Below are 18,279 nucleotides of genomic sequence, written 5' to 3' on the forward strand. Positions count from 1 at the left end.
AGTCACCGGATGGGACTCGAAGTAGTGTCGTAGCTTCCGCCTTGTCAGGATCACAGCGTACAGCAGCTTTTGAACTTGTGGGTAGCGGATCTTGGTCTCGGACAGCACTTCGCTGATGAAGTAGACCGGCCTCTGAACGGGCAACGTATGCCCTTCCTCCTGCCTCTCGACCACAATCGCGGCGCTAACCACCTGAGTGGTCGCGGCAACGTAGACCAAGAGGACTTCTCCGTCCGCCGGCGGCACCAAGACCGGCGCCTTTGTAAGGAGTGCCTTCAGGTTGTCGAGGGCTTCCTCGGCCTCTGGGGTCCAAGCGAAACATTCGGCCTTCCTTAAGAGGCGGTACAGAGGCAGACCTCTTTCGCCGAGGCGTGAGATGAAGCGGCTCAGGGCCGCGAGGCATCCCATGACCCTCTGTACCCCTTTTAAGTCCTTGATGGGTCCCATGCTGGTGATGGCCGTGATCTTCTCCGGGTTGGCCTCGATGCCTCGCTCGGAGACGATGAAACCTAGGAGCATGCCTCGGGGCACCCCGAAGACACACTTCTCAGGATTAAGCTTGACTCCTTTCGCCTTGAGACACCGGAATGTCACTTCAAGGTCGGAGAGGAGGTCGGAAGCCTTCCGAGTCTTGACTACGATGTCATCGACGTAGGCCTCGACCGTGCGACCGATGTGTTCGCCGAACACATGGTTCATGCACCGCTGGTACGTCGCACCTGCATTCCTCAAGCCGAACGGCATGGTGACATAGCAGTACATGCCGAACGGCGTGATGAAAGAAGTCGCGAGCTGGTCAGACTCTTTCATTCGGATCTGGTGATACCCTGAGTAGGCATCGAGGAAGGACAGGGTTTCGCACCCAGCAGTGGAATCCACGATTTGGTCGATGCGAGGCAGAGGGTAGGGAACCTTCGGACATGCTTTGTTGAGACCAGTGTAGTCTACACACATCCGCCATTTCCCCCCTTTCTTCCTCACAAGCACAGGGTTGGCAAGCCATTCGGGATGGAATACCTCTTTGATGAACCCTGCCGCCATTAGCTTGTGGATCTCTTCGCCAATCGCTCTGCGCTTCTCCTCGTCGAATCGGCGCAGAGGCTGTCTGACGGGTCGGGCTCCGGCCCGAATATCCAGCGAGTGCTCGGCGACATCCCTCGGTATGCCGGGCATGTCCGAGGGACTCCACGCAAAGACGTCGGCGTTCGCGCGGAGAAAGTCGACGAGCACTGCTTCCTATTTGGGGTCGAGCCCGGAGCCGATCCGGATCTGCTTGGTGGTGTCGCCACTGGGGTCGAGGGGGACGGCCTTGACCGTCTCCGCTGGCTCGAAGTTGCCGGCATGGCGCTTCACGTCTGGGACCTCCTTGGAGAGGTTCTCCAGGTCGGCGATGAGGGCCTCGGACTCGGCGAGGGCCTCGGCGTACTCCACGCACTCCACGTCGCATTCGAACGCGTGTTTGTACGTGGGGCCGACGGTGATGACCCCGTTGGGGCCCGGCATCTTGAGCTTCAGGTAGGTGTAGTTGGGGACGGCCATGAACTTCGCGTAGCATGGCCTCCCTAGCACGGCGTGGTAGGTTCCTCGGAACCCGACCACTTCGAACGTCAGGGTCTCCCTTCGGAAGTTGGAGGGTGTCCCGAAGCAGACTGGGAGGTCGAGTCGCCCGAGGGGCTGGACGCGCTTCCCAGGGATGATCCCGTGGAAGGGCGCAGCGCCTGCTCGGACGGAGGACGGATCGACGCGCAGGAGCTTGAGGGTCTCGGCGTAGATGATGTTGAGGCAGCTGCCCCCGTCCATCAGGACCTTGGTGGGCCTGACATCGCCGACAACGGGGTCGACGACGAGCGGGTATTTCCCCGGGCTTGGCACATGGTCGGGGTGGTCGGCCCGGTCGAAAGTGATGGGCTTGTCGGACCAGTCTAGGTAGACTGGCGCCGCCACCTTCACCGAGCAGACCTCCCGGCGCTCTTGCTTGCGGTGCCGAGCCGAGGTACTCGCCGCATGCCCTCCATAGATCATGTAGCAGTCGCGGACCTCGGGGAACCCCCCTGCTGGGTGATCTTCGTTCTTGTCGTCGTCGTGGGCCCTGCCACCCTCGGCGGGTGGCCCGGCCCTGTGGAAATGACGCCGAAGCATAACGCACTCCTCGAGGGTGTGCTTGACGGGCCCCTGATGGTAGGGGCACGGCTCCTTGAGCATCTTGTCGAAGAGGTTTGCACCTCCGGGGGGCTTCCGAGGGTTCTTATACTCGGCGGCGGCGACAAGGTCCGCGTCGGCGGCGTCGCGTTTCGATTGCGACTTCTTCTTGCCTTTCTTCTTGGCGCCGTGCGGAGCAGACGCCTCGGGGGCTTCTTCCGATGGGCGGCCCTGGGGCTGCTTGTCCTTTCGGAAGATAGCCTCGACTGTCTCCTGGCCAGAGGCGAACTTGGTGGCGATGTCCATCAGCTCGCTCGCCCTGGTGGGGGTTTTGCGACCCAGCTTGCTCACCAGGTCGCGGCAAGTGGTGCCGGCGAGGAACGCGCCGATGACATCCGAGTCGGTGATGTTGGGCAGCTCGGTGCGCTGCTTCGAGAATCGCCGGATGTAGTCCCGGAGCGACTCCCCCGGCTGTTGCCGGCAGCTTCGAAGGTCCCAGGAATTCCCGGGGCGCACGTATGTGCCCTGGAAATTGCCAGCGAAGGCTTGGACCAAGTCGTCCCAGTTGGAAATCTGCCCCGGAGGCAGGTGCTCCAACCAGGCACGAGCAGTGTCGGAGAGGAACAGGGGGAGGTTGCGGATGATGAGGTTGTCGTCGTCCGTTCCACCCAGTTGGCAGGCAAGGCGGTAGTCCGCGAGCCACAGCTCCGGTCTCGTTTCCCCCGAGTACTTTACGATAGTAGTCGGGGGTCGGAACCGGGTCGGGAATGGCGCCCGTCGGATGGCCCGACTGAAAGCCTGCGGACCGGGTGGTTCGGGCGAAGGACTCCGATCCTCCCCGCTGTCGTAACGTCCCCCACGCCTGGGGTGATAGCCTCGGCGCACCCTTTCGTCGAGGTGAGCCCGACGGTCGCGTCGATGGTGCTCGTTGCCGAGGTGGCCCGGGGCCGCAGGCGCGGTGTTGCGCGTGCGCCCGGTGTAGACCGAGGCTTCCCGCATGAATCGGGAAGTCGCGGCATGAGGTTCCGAGGGATATCCTTGCCTTCGGGATGCAGTGCTCTCGGCCCGCCGGGCCGCGGCGCCTTCCAGGAGATTCTTGAGTTCTCCCTGGATCCGCCGACCCTCGGTGGTTGACGGCTCCAGCATCGCGCGGATGAGCATTGCTGCGGTTGCCAGGTTCTGACCGACCCCGCTGGATGCGGGCGGCGGCCTGATCCTGACGTCGTTGGCGACGCGGTGCTGGAGACCTTGGGGCAGATGACGTATTTCTCCGGCCAGGGGTTGGCCCACCCATGCCTGTCCGACGTCCCGACGGATCGGCTCAAGCGCTCCCGTTCCCTCGTTGAGCCTGGCCTGCGCCTCGCGGACTTGCTCGAGTTGTGGGTCGTAACCCCCCGCCGGAGCGGGGACCACAGCTAGCTCCCGTGGGATGTCGGCGCGAGGCACCGGCCTAGGGAGATCACCATCCTCCGGCATGCCAAGATGGTTGCCTTCGGTGGGATTCCCTAGCTCGATGTGGAAACATTCGCGGCTTGGGCCGCAGCTCTCGTCGCCAAGGCTGCGGCTTCCATCGGAACAGTCGGACAGACAGTAGTCACATGCGGCCATGAAGTCCCGCACGGCACTGGGGTTGCCAAGTCCGGAGAAATCCCAACCGATGCTGGGGTCGTCATCTTCCTCGGACCCAGAGGGCCCGTAGGTCGAGACGTCCGTCAGTCGGTCCCAAGGCGACCGCATACAGAACCTCAGTGGGGTTGCACTCGCCTCAATGAGAGCGCCCGCCAAATCGAGGTCGTTTGGCGGGTGGAGGCCGAGTCGAAATGACGCAAGATGGGAGTTAGTCGTTACCTTTTGGTCGACGAGGAGCGACGTAGTCACATCGGGGACTGGTTGCGCCGTCATCTCTGGTTCGAGGGCGATGTCCTGCAGGCTTTCCGCGAGCGCGCCGGCGTCGTCTTCTTGCTCAGGGTCAGCGTGCCGCGGGGGGACGGCGCTCGCCTCCGTCTCGAACACGAGGTCGACGTCCGGCGTGCCTTCCGTCGGGGCGTCGGGGGCGTCGATTCGCTCGACGGCTGACGAAGCGCGGCCTCCCGTCTGGCCTTGACGGCTCCGCCTTCCCCTCCGTTGGCGGGGGAGAGAACGGAGCGAGCCCGAATATAGCTCTTCCACCACGCGGGGAAGACGTCGTCGATTCCGCCGCCGGCGGGCGGGTTGTCGGCCGCCATTGTCGTGGTCACACGGCGGTGGAAGAAGTATCATGTCGTAGCTGTCGTCGAAGGACATGAACTCGAGAGCCCCGAAACGAAGCACCGTCCCGGGCCGGAGAGGTTGCTGGAGACTGCCCATCTGGAGCTTGACGGGGAGCTATTCGTCAGCACGCAGCAGGCCCCTACCTGGCGCGCCAACTGTCGGCGTTTCGAGACAGGGGGGTCCCTAAGCCGACGAGTGAGTGTGCTGCGTGCCCCAGCCCAGATGGGTCGAGCGCGTGGGCGAGCGCGGAGGGGGGAGAGGCGAGGCGGCCGGAGCCGAGCGTGAGAGAGGTGGAAGTCCCGCGGCCTTCGTGTTCGTCCCGCGCCCAGGTCAGGTGCGCTTGCAGTAGGGGGGTTACAAGCGTCCACGCGGGTGAGGGAAGCGAGCGGCCCCAAGAGAGCGCCTGTCCCGTCCTCGGTCCCGCGCGGCCAACCTTCTCTGAGAAGGCCCTGGTCCTTCCTTTTATAGTCGTAAGGAGAGGACCCAGGTGTACAATGGGGATGTAGCAGAGTGCTACGTGTCTAGCGGAGGGAGAGCTAGTGCCCTAGGTACATGCCGATGTGGCAGCCGGAGAGATCTGGGCATCCTGCTGGCGTGATGTCGTGGCTATCGGAGGTGCGGCGGAGCCTGATGGAGGGACAGCTGTTGGAGCGGTCGAGTCCCTGCTGACGTTGTCCTGCTGCCGTAAGAGAGCTGGGGGCCGCCGTCGTCATAGAGCTCGTGGAGCGCCATCATTGCCCCTCTGGCGGAGCTAGCCGGACGAGACGCCGGTCTTGTTCTCCGTGACCCGAGTCGATTCGGGGTAGGATGATGATGACGTTTCCTGTTGACGTGGCGGTCTGTGCTCTAGGCGGGGCGACGTGGGGTTTCCTCCGAAGCCGAGGTTGAGTCTTGTCTTCAGTTGCCGTGGCCGAGCCCGAGCCAAGGGGTCGGGCGAGGCGGAGGTCGTTCGGCCGAGGCCAGGGCGGAGTCCGAGCCCTGGGGTCGGGCGGAGCGGGGTTCGTCGTCTTCCGGGTCTTAGCCCGAGTCCGAGCCCTGGGGTCGGGCGGAGCGGAGTTCGCCGTCTTCCGGGTCTTAGCCCGAGTCCGAGCCCTGGGGTCGGGCGGAGCGGAGTTCGCCGTCTTCCGGGTCTTAGCCCGAGTCCGAGCCCTGGGGTCGGGCGGAGCGGAGTTCGCCGTCTTCCGGGTCTTAGCCCGAGTCCGAGCCCTGGGGTCGGGCGGAGCGGAGTTCGCCGTCTTCCGGGTCTTAGCCCGAGTCCGAGCCCTGGGGTCGGGCGGAGCGGAGTTCGCCGTCTTCCGGGTCTTAGCCCGAGTCCGAGCCCTGGGGTCGGGCGGAGCGGAGTTCGCCGTCTTCCGGGTCTTAGCCCGAGTCCGAGCCCTGGGGTCGGGCGGAGCGGAGTTCGCCGTCTTCCGGGTCTTAGCCCGAGTCCGAGCCCTGGGGTCGGGCGGAGCGGAGTTCGTCGTGGCGCCCTTGGCAAGGCCTGATTGCCTGTCGGACTCACTCTGTCGAGTGGCACTGCAGTCGGAGTGGCGCAGGTGGCGCTGTCCTTCTGTCAGACTGGCCAGTGGAGCGGTGGAGTGACGGCGGTCACCTCGGCTCTGCCGGGGGCGCGTGTCAGGATAGAGGTGTCAGGCCACCTTTGCGTTAAATGCCCCTGCAATTTGGTCAGTCGGTGTGGTGATTTAGTCAAGGTTGCTTCTGAGCGAAGCCAAGGCCTTGGGCAAGCCGGTGATGTGTCCGCCATAAAAAGGGGGCCTCGGGCGAGACGGAAGTCTCTCGAGGTCGGCTGCCTTCGACCGAGGCTAGGCTCGGGTGAAGCGTGATCGAGTCACTCGTGTGGACTGATCCCTGACTTAATCGTGCCCATCAGGCCTTTGCAGCTTTATGCTGATGGGGGTTACCAGCTGAGAATTAGGCGTCTTGAGGGTACCCCTAATTATGGTCCCCGACAGAGCCGTTCGAGGAACGATCGTTTCGCTTTGGGTCTTTGAATCCCGCGGCGGGTTCGGGCGACACGTTGAACGGGTCTTGCCTTGGTCTTTATTTACTCGGGGGATGGTCTGGTGACGGTTCTTTGCTTCGCTCCTTGCTTCCTTCTTAGGTTTTTGCAACCTGAGAGTTTTAGCCAGAGAAAAGGAAACCGCCCACCCAGTCCTTTCCGCCGCCACCCCTTCTGCTCGGTGATGGCCGACCAGGTGACCATTGTCTCGCCGCGCGACCCATGGCCTTTCTCCACAGTCACGGCGGATGACCTGGAGGATCTTGTTGCTGAGGGTTTACTTCGCCCTCTCTCTGATGAGAGGCAGCCGTAGTGGATTCCCCCCGCGAGCGGAGCCGCCCCGTCCCCGCCGCCGGGGTACGTCGTGAGCTTCGTCTCCTTCCACGAGAGGGGATTCGGTGTGCCGGCAAGCCGCTTCATGCGGGCGATCCTGCACAACTATGGGGTGGAGTTGCACAACCTCAGCCCCAACTCCATCTCGCAAGCCGCCATCTTCGTAGCGGTGTGCGAAGGATACTTGGGGATCGCCCCCCACTAGGACTTGTGGACTCATTTCTTCTCCGCGGAGCTTTTTGCTTCGCCGACGGGGGAGAGAAGGGTCCGCGCGGCAGTGCAGGCCGGCGGCTGCATCCTCCAGCTGAGGCAGTCGCGGGCGTCGCAATATATTCCCGCTGTCCTTGCGTCCTCGAATAAAGGGTGGCAGCGCCGGTGGTTCTACCTCCGGAATGACGGCGAGATGCTCCCGCCGTTTTCTCAGCGAGTGGTCACCGTCGCCGCCGATGCTTGGCGCTACGGGACCCCGCACGACAGACAGAAGAATCTCGAGCCCCTTCTCAAGGCCCTAGAGGCGTTGCGGAAAGGAGGGCTCACCGCCGCGGGAGTGATTGCCGCCATTCACCGCCGGAGGGTGCTACCCTTGGCGGAGCGACGGTTGCCGCTTTGGGAGATGACGCTGGAGGCTGACTTGGAGGGCTCGCGGATGTCCTCGGATCCCCTTCCCATCGACGTTCTCCACGGGCGGGTGGCCGTCGCGTTGGGAAAACCGGACGCCAGCGCCTTCTCCCAACCCTTGATGCGCCCCGACCGCGGGTGTGTGACCCTGGTGAGTGTCCACTTCTTCTTTCTCCTTGCGTCGGATTGCCCTTAGTCCTTACGGTCGAGACTTTTCATCTGTCTCCAGGAGGTAGGGTGTCACAAGCCTTCCCGGCCACGGGTCCCGGAGGACGCGGTGGACCGAGCAGCACAGCGGGTTGCCGCGGAGGAGAAGAAGAAGAAGAAGGACGCGAAGAAGGCTCGGGCCCACGAGCGGACGCGGGCCCGAGACGCCTTGGAAAAGCTCCATCGTCGGCAGGAGAGGGATGGACTCCCGAGGGAGCCGTCGCCGGAAACGCCTGACGACGACGACGATGATGAAGACGATGACGAGGATGACGACATGGCTGCCCGCCTTGGCCTCAGCCCGGGTTTGAGGCTAGGCCAGGAGTCGTCATGCCAGCCCCCGAGCGGGCTGGCGCCGTCAGTTCCCGGGGTCGGGACGCCGAGGTCCCGGTCCGAAGAGCGGGGGCAGACCGAGGGGGTACTCGACCCCTCAGCTGGGAAAGTTGAGGTGACGACCCCGGGGAGTCAGGCCGAGGCGCCTATTCCCCGAGAGACGTCGCCCATGCCGGTAGCGCAGGAGAGCGACCCTCAGGTCGCCGTGGCAGCGCCTGGGCAGTCCGTCTCCCGGGCGCCCAAAGCGAGGATGGTACCGAAGCTGGCGGCGAGGCGGACCTCGGCGGTACCTTCGGGGGTCGAGATCCGAGAGACCTCTCCTCAGGGACGGTTGATCATGGCCCGGAGCGGGTAAGTACCTTAGAACGTCTTCGTCCTGGCTCCTCATTTGTATGTCCCGACCGCGACTTTCCTTTCCTCCTCAGCAAGCGAAGCCATGGCCTGACCGATCTGGCTCCTCGGAAAGTCCTCAAGACGGCGTCGGCTTCCGCAGCCGGTGCCGCGTCGGGCCTCGCCGTTCAGCTGACCTTCTCGCAAGGCGCTCCACAGCGGGGTCTCAGGCAGCACCAGTCGCCATGGAGCGAGTTCCCGATGCCGGCTCTTCTGTCGAGGTGGCCGTCGCGCTGGGGTCGAGGGGGACGGATTTAACCGTCTCCGCTGGCTCAAAGTTGCCGGCGTGGCGCTTCACGTCTGGCACCTCCTTAGAGAGGCTCTCCAGGTCGGCGATGAGGGCCTCGGATTCGGCGAGGGCCTCGGCGTACTCCACGCTCTCCACGTCGCATTCGAACGCGTGTCGGTACGTGGGGCCGACGGTGATGACCCCGTTGGGGCCCCGCATCTTGAGCTTGAGGTAGGTGTAGTTGGGGACGGCCATGAACTTCGCGTAGCATGGCCTCCCCAGTACTGCGTGGTAGGTTCCTCGGAACCCGACCACCTCGAACGTGAGGGTCTCCCTTCGGAAGTTGGAGGGTGTCCCAAAGCAGAAAGGAAGGTCGAGTTGTCCGAGGGGCTGGACGCGCTTCCCGGGAATGATCCCGTGGAAAGGCGCAACGTCTGCCCGGACCGAGGACAGATCAACACGCAGGAGTCCGAGGGTCTCGGCGTAGATGATGTTGAGGCTGCTGCCTCCGTCCATGAGGACCTTGGTGAGCCTGACGTCACCGATGACGGGGTCGACAACGAGCGGGTATTTCCCCGGGCTCGGCACGCGGTCGGGGTGGTCGGCTTGGTCGAAGGTGATGGGCTTGTCGGACCAGTCTAGGTAGACTGGCGCCGCCACCGTTACCGAACAGACCTCCCGACGTTCTTGCTTGCGGTGCCGAGCCGAGGCGTTCGCCGCTTGCCCACCGTAGATCATGAAGTAGTCGCGGACCTCGGGGAACTCTCCTGCCTGGTGATCTTCCTTCTTATCGTCGTTGCGAGCCCTGCCACCCTCTGCGGGCGGCCCGGCCTTGTGAAAGTGGCGCCGAAGCATGGCGCACTCCTCAAGGGTGTGCTTGACGGGCCCCTGATGATAGGGGCACGGCCCCTTGAGCATCTTGTCGAAGAGGTTGGCACCTCCGGGGGGTTTCCGAGGGTTCTTGTACTCGGCGGCGGCGACAAGGTCCGCGTCGGCGGCGTCGCATTTCGCTTGCGACTTCTTCTTGCCTTTCTTCTTGGAGCCGCGCTGAGTTGACGCCTCGGGGGCATCTTCCGGTGGGCGGCCCTGGGGCTGCTTGTCCTTCCGGAAGATAGCCTCAACCGCCTCCTGGCCAGAGGCGAACTTGGTGGCGATGTCCATCAGCTCGCTCGCCCTGGTGGGGGTCTTGCGACCCAGCTTGCTCACCAGGTCGCGGCAGGTGGTGCCGGCGAGGAACGCGCCGATGACATCTGAGTCGGTGATGTTGGGCAGCTCGGTGCGCTGCTTCGAGAATCACCGGATGTAGTCCCGGAGAGACTCTCCCGGCTGCTGGCGACAGCTTCAGAGGTCCCAGGAGTTTCCAGGGCGCACGTACGTGCCCTAGAAGTTGCCGGCGAAGGCTTGGACCAGGTCGTCCCAGTTGGAGATCTGCCCCGGAGGCAGGTGCTCCAACCAGGCGCGAGCGGTGTCGGAGAGAAACAGGGGGAGATTGCGGATGATGAGGTTGTCATCGTCCGTTCCACCCAGTTGGCAGGCTAGCCGGTAGTCCACGAGCCATAGTTCCAGTCTCGTCTCCCCCGAGTACTTTGTGATAGTAGTCGGGGTTCGGAACCGGGTCGGGAACGGCGCCCGTCATATGGCGCGGCTGAAAGCCTGCGGACCGGGTGGTTCGGGCGAGGGACTCCGATCCTCCCCGCTGTCGTAGCGTCCCCCACGCCTGGGGTGGTAGCCTCGGCGCACCCTCTCGTCGAGGTGGGCCCGACGGTTGCGGTGATGGTGCTCGTTGCCGAGGCGACCCGGGGCCGCAGGCGCTGTGTTGCGCGTGCGCCCGGTGTGGACCGAGGCTTCCCGCATGAACCGGGAAGTCGCGGCGCGATGCTCCGAGGGGTACCCCTGCCTTCGGGAGGCGGAGCTTTCGGCCCGTCGGACCGTGGCGTCTTCCAGGAGATTCTTGAGCTCTCCCTGAATTCGCCGTCCCTCGGTGGTTGATGGCTCCAGCATCGTGCGGAGAAGCGTTGCCGCTGCAGCCAGGTTCTGGCCGACTCCACTGGAAGTGGGTGGCGGCCTCACCCTGACATCGTCGGCGATGCGGTGCTGGATACCCTGGGGTAGATGACACATTTCTCCGGCCGGAGGTTGACCCGCCCATTCCTGTCCGATGTCCCGGCGGATCGGCTCAAGTGTTCCTGCTCCCTCATCGAGCCTAGCCTGCACCCCGCGGATTTGCTCGAGCTGTGGGTCATGACCCCCCGCTGGAACGGGGACCACAGCTAGCTCCCGTAGGATGTCAACGCGAGGCACATGCCTAGGGAGATCACCGTTCTCCGGCATACCAATGTGGTTGCCTTCGGAGGGACCCCCTAGATCAACGTGGAAACATTCACGACTTGGGCCGCAGTCCTCATCGCCGAGGCTGCGGCTACCGTCGGAACAGTCGGAAAGGCAGTAGTTGCATGCGGTCATAAAGTCCCGCATGGCACTGGGGTTACCAAGTCCGGAGAAATCCCAACAGAAGTCGGGCTCGTCATCTTCCTCGGACCCCGAGGGCCCGTAGGTCGAGACATCCGTCAGCTGGTCCCAGGGTGACCGCATACGATACCCCAGAGGGTTTGGACTCGCCTCTACGAGAGCGCCCACCAAAGCGAAGTCGCTTGGCGGGTCGAGGCTGAACTCAAAAGGCGTGAGATGGGAATCGGTTGGTACCTCTTGGTCGACGGGCGGTGACGAAGTCACGTCAGGGACTGACTGCACCGTCGTCTCAGGTACGAGGGTGACGCCCAGCAAGTCCTTCGCGAGCGTGCTGGCGTCGTCCGTTTGCTTGGGGTTGGCGTGTTGCGGGGAGATGGCGCCCGTCTTCATCTCAGATGCGAGGTCGATGCCCGACGTGCCCCCTGTTGGGGCGTCGGCGCCGTCGACTCGCTCGACAGCCGACGAGGTGCTGCCTCCTGCTTGGCCTTGGTTGGCCCGCCTCCTCCTCCGTCGGCGGGGGAGGGGATAGGGTGAGCTCGAATGTTGTTCTTCCACCACGCGGGGAAGACGTCGTCGATTCCTTCGCCGGCGGGCGGGCTGTCGGCCGCCATTGTCGCTGTCGCACGGCGGGGGAAGGAGTATCATGTCGTAGCTGCCGTCGAGGGACATGAACTCAAGACTCCCGAAACGGAGCATCGTCCCGGGCTGGAAAGGTTGCTGGAGACTGTCCATCTGGAGCTTGATGGGAAGCTGTTCGTCAATACGCAGCAGGCCCCTACCTGGCGCGCCAACTGTCGGCGTTTCGAGACCGGGGGGTCCCTGGACCGACGAGTAAATTGTCGCCACGTGCCCCAGCCCAGATGGGTCGGCGCGAGACGGAGCGCGAAGGGGGGAGGCAGCCGGAGGGAGACGGGCGTGAGAGGTGGAAATCTCGCGGCCTTCGTGTTTGTCCCACGCCCAGGTCGGGTGCGCTTGCAGTAGGGGGTTACAAGCGTCCACGCGAGAGGGAGCGAGCGGCCTCACGCGAGCGCCTGTCCCGTCCTTCCCTGCGCGGCCAACCCTCTGTAAGAGGGCCCTGGTCCTTCCTTTTATAGGCGCAAGGAGAGGATCCAGGTGTACAATGGGGGGTGTAGCAGTGTGCTAACGTGTATAGCGGAGGAGAGCTAGCGCCCTAAGTACATGCCATCGTGGTAGCCAGAGAGGTTTTGGCACCCGGTTCGTGTGGTGTCGTGGCCGTCGGAGGAGCGCTGGAGCCTGGCGGAAGGACAACTGTCGGGGCTGTCGAGTCCTTGCTGACGTCCTCTTGCTTCCGTAAGGGGGCTGAGAGCCGCCGTCGTCACAGAGCGTGCGGGGCGCCATCATTACTTGTCTGGCGGAGCGAGCCAGATGGGACGCCGGTCTTGTTCCCCATAGCCTGAGTCAGCTTGGGGTAGGGTAATGATGGCGCCTCCTATTGACGTGGTCGGTCCGTGGTGCCCTAGGTTGGGCGATGTGGAGGCTCCTCCGAGGTCGAGGTCGAGTCTGTCTTCTGAGGCCGAGGTCGAGTCCGAGCCCCTGGGTCGGGCGAGGCGGAGAACGTCGGCTGAGGCCAGGGCTGAGTCCGAGCCCTGGGGTCGGGCGAAGCGGAGTTCGTCGTCTTCCGGGGCTGAGCCCGAGTCCGAGCCCTGGGGTCGGGCGGAGCGGAGTTTGTCGTCTTCCGGGGCTGAGCCCGAGTCCGAGCCTTGGGGTCGGGCGGAGCGGAGTTTGTCGTCTTCCGGGGCTGAGCCCGAGTCCGAGCCCTGGGGTCAGGCGGAGCGGAGTTCGTCGTCTTCTGGGGCTGAGGCCGAGTCCGAGCCCTGGGTCGGGCGGAGCGGAGTTCGTCGTCTTTCGGGGCTGAGCCCGAGTCCGAGCCCTGGGGTCGGGCAGAGCGGAGTTCGTCGTCTTCCGGGGCTGAGCCCGAGTCCGAGCCCTGGGTCAGGCGGAGCGGAGTTTCCCATGGCACCTAGGGCCGGACTTGGCTGCTGTCAGCCTCACTCTGTCGAGTGGCTCAGCAGTCGGTGCGGCGCAGGCAGCGCTGTCCCTTGTCAGATCGGTCAGTGGAGCGGCGAAGTGACTGCGGTCACTTCGGCTCTGTCGACCGGAGGGCGCGCGTCAGGATAAAGGTGTCAGGCCACCTTTGCATTAAATGCTCCTGTGATTTGGTAGGTTGGCATGGCGATTCGGCCTAGGTTGCTTCTTGGCGAAGACTGGGCCTCGGGCGAGCCGAAGGTGTGTCCGTTGTTGGAGGGGGGCCTCGGGCGAGACGTAGATCCTCCGGGGTCGGCTGCCCTTGCCCGAGGCTGGGCTCGGGCGAGGCGTGATCGCGTCCCTCGAATGGACCGATCCTTGACTTAGTCGCACCCATCAGGCCTTTGCAGCTTTGTGCTAATGGGGGTTACCAGCTGAGAATTAGGAGTCTTGAGGGTACCCCTAATTATGGTCCCCAACAGCAAGGTTCCAAGCCAATCCTAAGGAAATTCACCTTAGGGCCGTGAAAAGAATCATGAGATATTTAGTTTATACTCCTAAGTTTGGACTTTGGTACCCCAACAGATCCACTTTTGATTTAATAGGATATTCCGATGCCGATTGTGCAGGGTGTAAAATTGATAGGAAGAGCACATTAGGGACTTGTCAGTTTCTGGAAAGATCCCTAATGTCTTGGGCTTCAAAGAAACAAAACTCAGTAGCTCTTTCTACCGCCGAAGCCGAGTACATTGCTGCAGGCCATGCTGTGCGCAATTACTATGGATGAGGCAAACCCTCAGGGACTATGGCTACAAACTGAGCAAAGTCCCTCTCCTATGTGATAATGAGAGTGCAATCCGCATGGCGGATAATCCCATTGAACACAACCGCACTAAGCACATAGACATTTGGTATCACTTTTTGAGGGATCACCAACAAAGGGGGGATATCGAGATCGCTTATGTTAACACCAAAGAACAATTAGCCGATATCTTTACCAAGCCTTTAGATGAGAAAACTTTTAGCAAACTCAGGAATGAGCTAAATATACTTGATTCTCGGAACTTTGATTGAAACATTGCACATGTAGCTCATTTATATACCTTTGATCATATCTCTTTTATGTCTACGACTAATGTGTTTTCAAGTGTATTTCTATGCTAAGTCGTAGATTGAAAGGGAAATAAAGTCCTCGGCGAAGACAAGGCTTCCACTCTACTCTAATGGTATCATTTACCATTCGCCGTCACACCACATCACTCTCAATTGGTATAATCTTCACTCTTATTACTCATACCAATGGGGAGAAATTAAAGTAGGGCTCTCAAAGTCTCCATTTTTGGCGATTAATGCCAAAGGGGGAGAGAATATTAGCCCAAAGCAAAAGGACCGCACCACCACCCTTCAAAAAATTTTAATTGATGTATTTCAAATTGATATAATTTTCAATTGGTTAGTATTTTCAAATTGGTATCTAAATATATTTCCAATTGATATCTATTAAAACCCTCTTGAAAGCTAAGAGGAGAATTTCATTCAGGGGGAGTTTTGTTTTAGTCAAAGAAAAATCATTTGAAACAGGGGGAGAAAATTTCAAATCTTGAAAATGCTTCTCGAAATCTTATTCATATACCTTTGACTATTTGCAAAAAGACTTTCAAAAGATTTTCCAAAATAATTTGCAAAAACAAAACAAGTGGTGCAAGCGTGGTCCGAAATGTTAAAATAAAAGAAAGCAAACCATGCATATCTAATGAAACTATAAATTGGTTTAATTCTAAATAACCTATGCACTTACCTTATGCAAACTAGTTCAATTCTGCACTTATATATTTGCTTTGGTTTGTGTTGGCATCAATCACAAAAAGGGGAGATTGAAAGGGAAATATGGTTTAACCTTTTCCTATAAATGATTTTGGTGGTTGAATGCCCAACACAAATAATTGGACTAACTAGTTTGCTCTAGATCATATATTCTACAGGTGCATAAAGGTTCAACAAAACCAATAAAAAGAATAAGGTGGGGTTCAAAAAGAAAGGAGCAAAAGAAATCGAAGAGTGCCCTGGTCTGGCGCACCGGACAATGTCCGGTACACCAGGACCGTACGACTCCGAACTCTTCAGCTTCAGGTTTCTCCAGCGCCGCTCCGCTATAATTCACCGGACTGTCCGGTGTGCCACCGGACTGTCCGGTGCACCAGCGGAGCAACGACTAGCCAGCACAACGGTCGACTGCAACGGTCGCCTGCAACGCTACAGTGCGCGGACAGTTCGCGCAGAAGTCAGAGCAGCCGCAGAAGGCGCACCGGACAGTGAACAGTGTCTGTCCGGTGCCACCAGAAGACAAAGCTCCAACGGTCGAATCCGCAAGAACCCTAATGGTTGGGTGACGTGGCTGGCGCACCGGACAGTGTCCGGTGGCGCACCGGACTGTCCGGTGCGCCCATCAACAGCAGCCACCCCCAACGGTTGTTTTGGTGGTTGGGGGCTATAAATACCCCACAACCACCTCCACTCCAACCATCCAAGCATTCACTACTTCACATTCAATACAAGAGCAATAGACACCACTCCAAAGACACAATTCAAGTGATCGATCCGCTCAAAGTCTCCAATTCAACTCTAGCGCATTTAGACTTGTGAGAGGATCATTTGTGTTTCTTTGTTGATCTTGTTTGCTTGGTTGGCTTTCTTCTTCCTCATTCTTATTCTCAAGACACTTGTAATCAAAGCAAGAGACACCAAGTGTGTGGTGGTCCTTGTGAGAGTCTAAGTGACCCGATTGATTAAGGAGAAAGCTCACTCGGTCTAAGCGACCGTTTGAGAGAGGGAAAGGGTTGAAAGAGACCCGACCTTTGTGACCATCCAATGGGGACTAGGTTCATTGGAATCGAACCTCGATAAAACAAATCACCGTGTCATCCGCTTTACTTTCTTGGTTGATTTGTTTTCCCATCTCTCCCGGACTTGGATTTTATTCTAACACTAACCTCGACTTGTAGTGTGTTTAAAGTTGTAAATTTCAGTTTCCGCCTATGCACCCCCTCTAGGCGACTTTCACTTTATTATTATTGTCAATGAATTCTTTATTGTTCATGATGAGATTATTGTGTTAATTGGAACATGGACCTTAACCTGAGATAACAGTGCTACCACAAGGGTGGAATGGGACGCCCTTGGCCAATTAATTAGAAAAGCTAGGGAGAGATTACCTTATTTGAAAGGGGCAACCAGAGAGTGAATCACTGCAGAGTATAGGGAGGTTCTCGGGTCGAATGTCTGTGATAGCTGTTCGGACGAGGGATTCCTATGCTTTCTTTTGCCTAAAACCATGGCATGTTTTTTCAAACTAGTGGAACTTTAGAAAGACCTCGTAGTGCTACCCTACCTTGTCTCCTCGGTAGAGATTAATGGGACTCTAGACCCCTTAAAAAATGGGTAACACAGCTTGTGGGTAAAGATGCACAACCTCTGCAGAGTTTAAAACTGGTATATCAGCTGTGCTCACAGTCATGAGCAGCTCAGGACTCTCGCATGACTAATTTATAGAAATAAATTTAATCTATTGTTTGCATTGCATTGTGGGATTCATTAGTAATTGTGATCAATTATTTAATTGGATTGATATACTTATAACTTGTAATTGCTAATAAAATTTGGCCAACTTATTAAGAGCAATGCTGTCACGCCCGGTTTTAGAAGGCAAACCGAATGCGAACCATGTACGTGCCAGGATCAGCAATTCACGTACACAGCAGTTACATAACATGGACATCATCACACAGTGCTCAAATAGTATTAAAAAGGGAAATAATAGTCGATTACATCATATGTCTGAGACATCCACATAGTCTTTACAATAATCAAAGTGCGAAAACGAAACGTAGATAAACGCGGCCTTCACAGGCAGCCGACTGGGGGTTGTCGCTAACCCACGCCTAAAACTCGTCGTAATCTTGGAACTCCTGGAAGTCTCCTTCCACGGCTTCATCTTCTCCTAAGCAGTGGTTGCAATGCTGACAACCTGGGGATGGGGGGTTTGGTGTGTAGAGCAAGGGTGAGTACACATCAACATACTCAGCAAGTATCCTGTTTGGCTGTGGTGGACTAGCTTTATGTGGGGGTAAGTCAAGCAGTTGCTTTTAGTTGGTCAGATTATTATTACTAGTAGAGAAAGCCATGTTTTAGAATTAACCCACGTTATTAACCCAAACGTACTCCTTTCCAAACGCAAAGAGTACCACTTACCATTACCAGAGTCAAAACCAAGAACCATCAATCTCATTGCCACCTGCAAACCGAACATCTCTGATCAAGTACCACTAATCACTGGAGCTCCCTTGGCCGCTCATAACCGCGAGCACGGCTGATATATCAGTTTTCAAACACTCTGCAAAGGTTGTGCACTTTACCCATAAGTCGTGATTCCCTTTCTGCCTGGAGAGAGCTACTCCCCATTGACCACTACCTAGGTGGCCCAGCAGGGCATCACTATGTAGCCTTTACAAAGATTCCCCGAGGCTGTAGCCGCCCATTAGGTTTCCTAAATGCACCCCACTCCTCCCCAAGGGGGCGAACCCAAGCTTGGCAGAGCGAGCCGCATACACCGAGCCCCATTAACGGCACGACAGCTAAGCGAACTACACCTCGGATCCTCTAATTATTCAGCTAAGGGCACCCCATTCCACCCTCATGGTTGCACTGTTTTCCTGGGCGGTCATCCAACGAACAGGTCCTTACGGAGAGGCACTTGAGAAACCGCTCGAGCCCCCTTGAAGACCACAAGTATAGCATCATAATAAAAGAGGGGAAAAGAGCGTATCATTGATAATTCTCATCATGTTCATTGATTAGAGTTGAGCAATAGCATAAGATTAAGTAATAATAATCCAACCTAGATAGGTAACAAGGACATGGATAACAAAAGCTAGTCAATCCTTAGGTATAAATGTGTAATGCGGGAGGTGAATTAAAGAATGTATAGGACAGAGATAGGGCAAGGGACACTTGCCTCCACCAACCGACTGCTGCTCAGGGGCTTCTCCTGCGAGTTCTTCGGGCTCCTCAACCGGATCGATCTCTATGCGAGCGCAAACATACATACATCCACACATTTAATACAAAAGAACAGTACACCATACAATAGGATGCAATAAATAAACAGACGTTCCACGCGGGCTCGCAATTACGGTTAAGAGAGAAAGAGAAAAAGACAGTCGAGAAACAATCACGTTACATTATTATAAATTAAACCACTCGCTCAATTGAAGGGCATTAATGTGGACACTATGTTTAGCATAAAGTAAAGTCATGTTTCATGTCTAAT

Source organism: Zea mays, chromosome 5, assembly GCF_902167145.1.
Source record: "Zea mays cultivar B73 chromosome 5, Zm-B73-REFERENCE-NAM-5.0, whole genome shotgun sequence".
In the NCBI taxonomy this organism is placed as follows: domain Eukaryota; kingdom Viridiplantae; phylum Streptophyta; class Magnoliopsida; order Poales; family Poaceae; genus Zea; species Zea mays.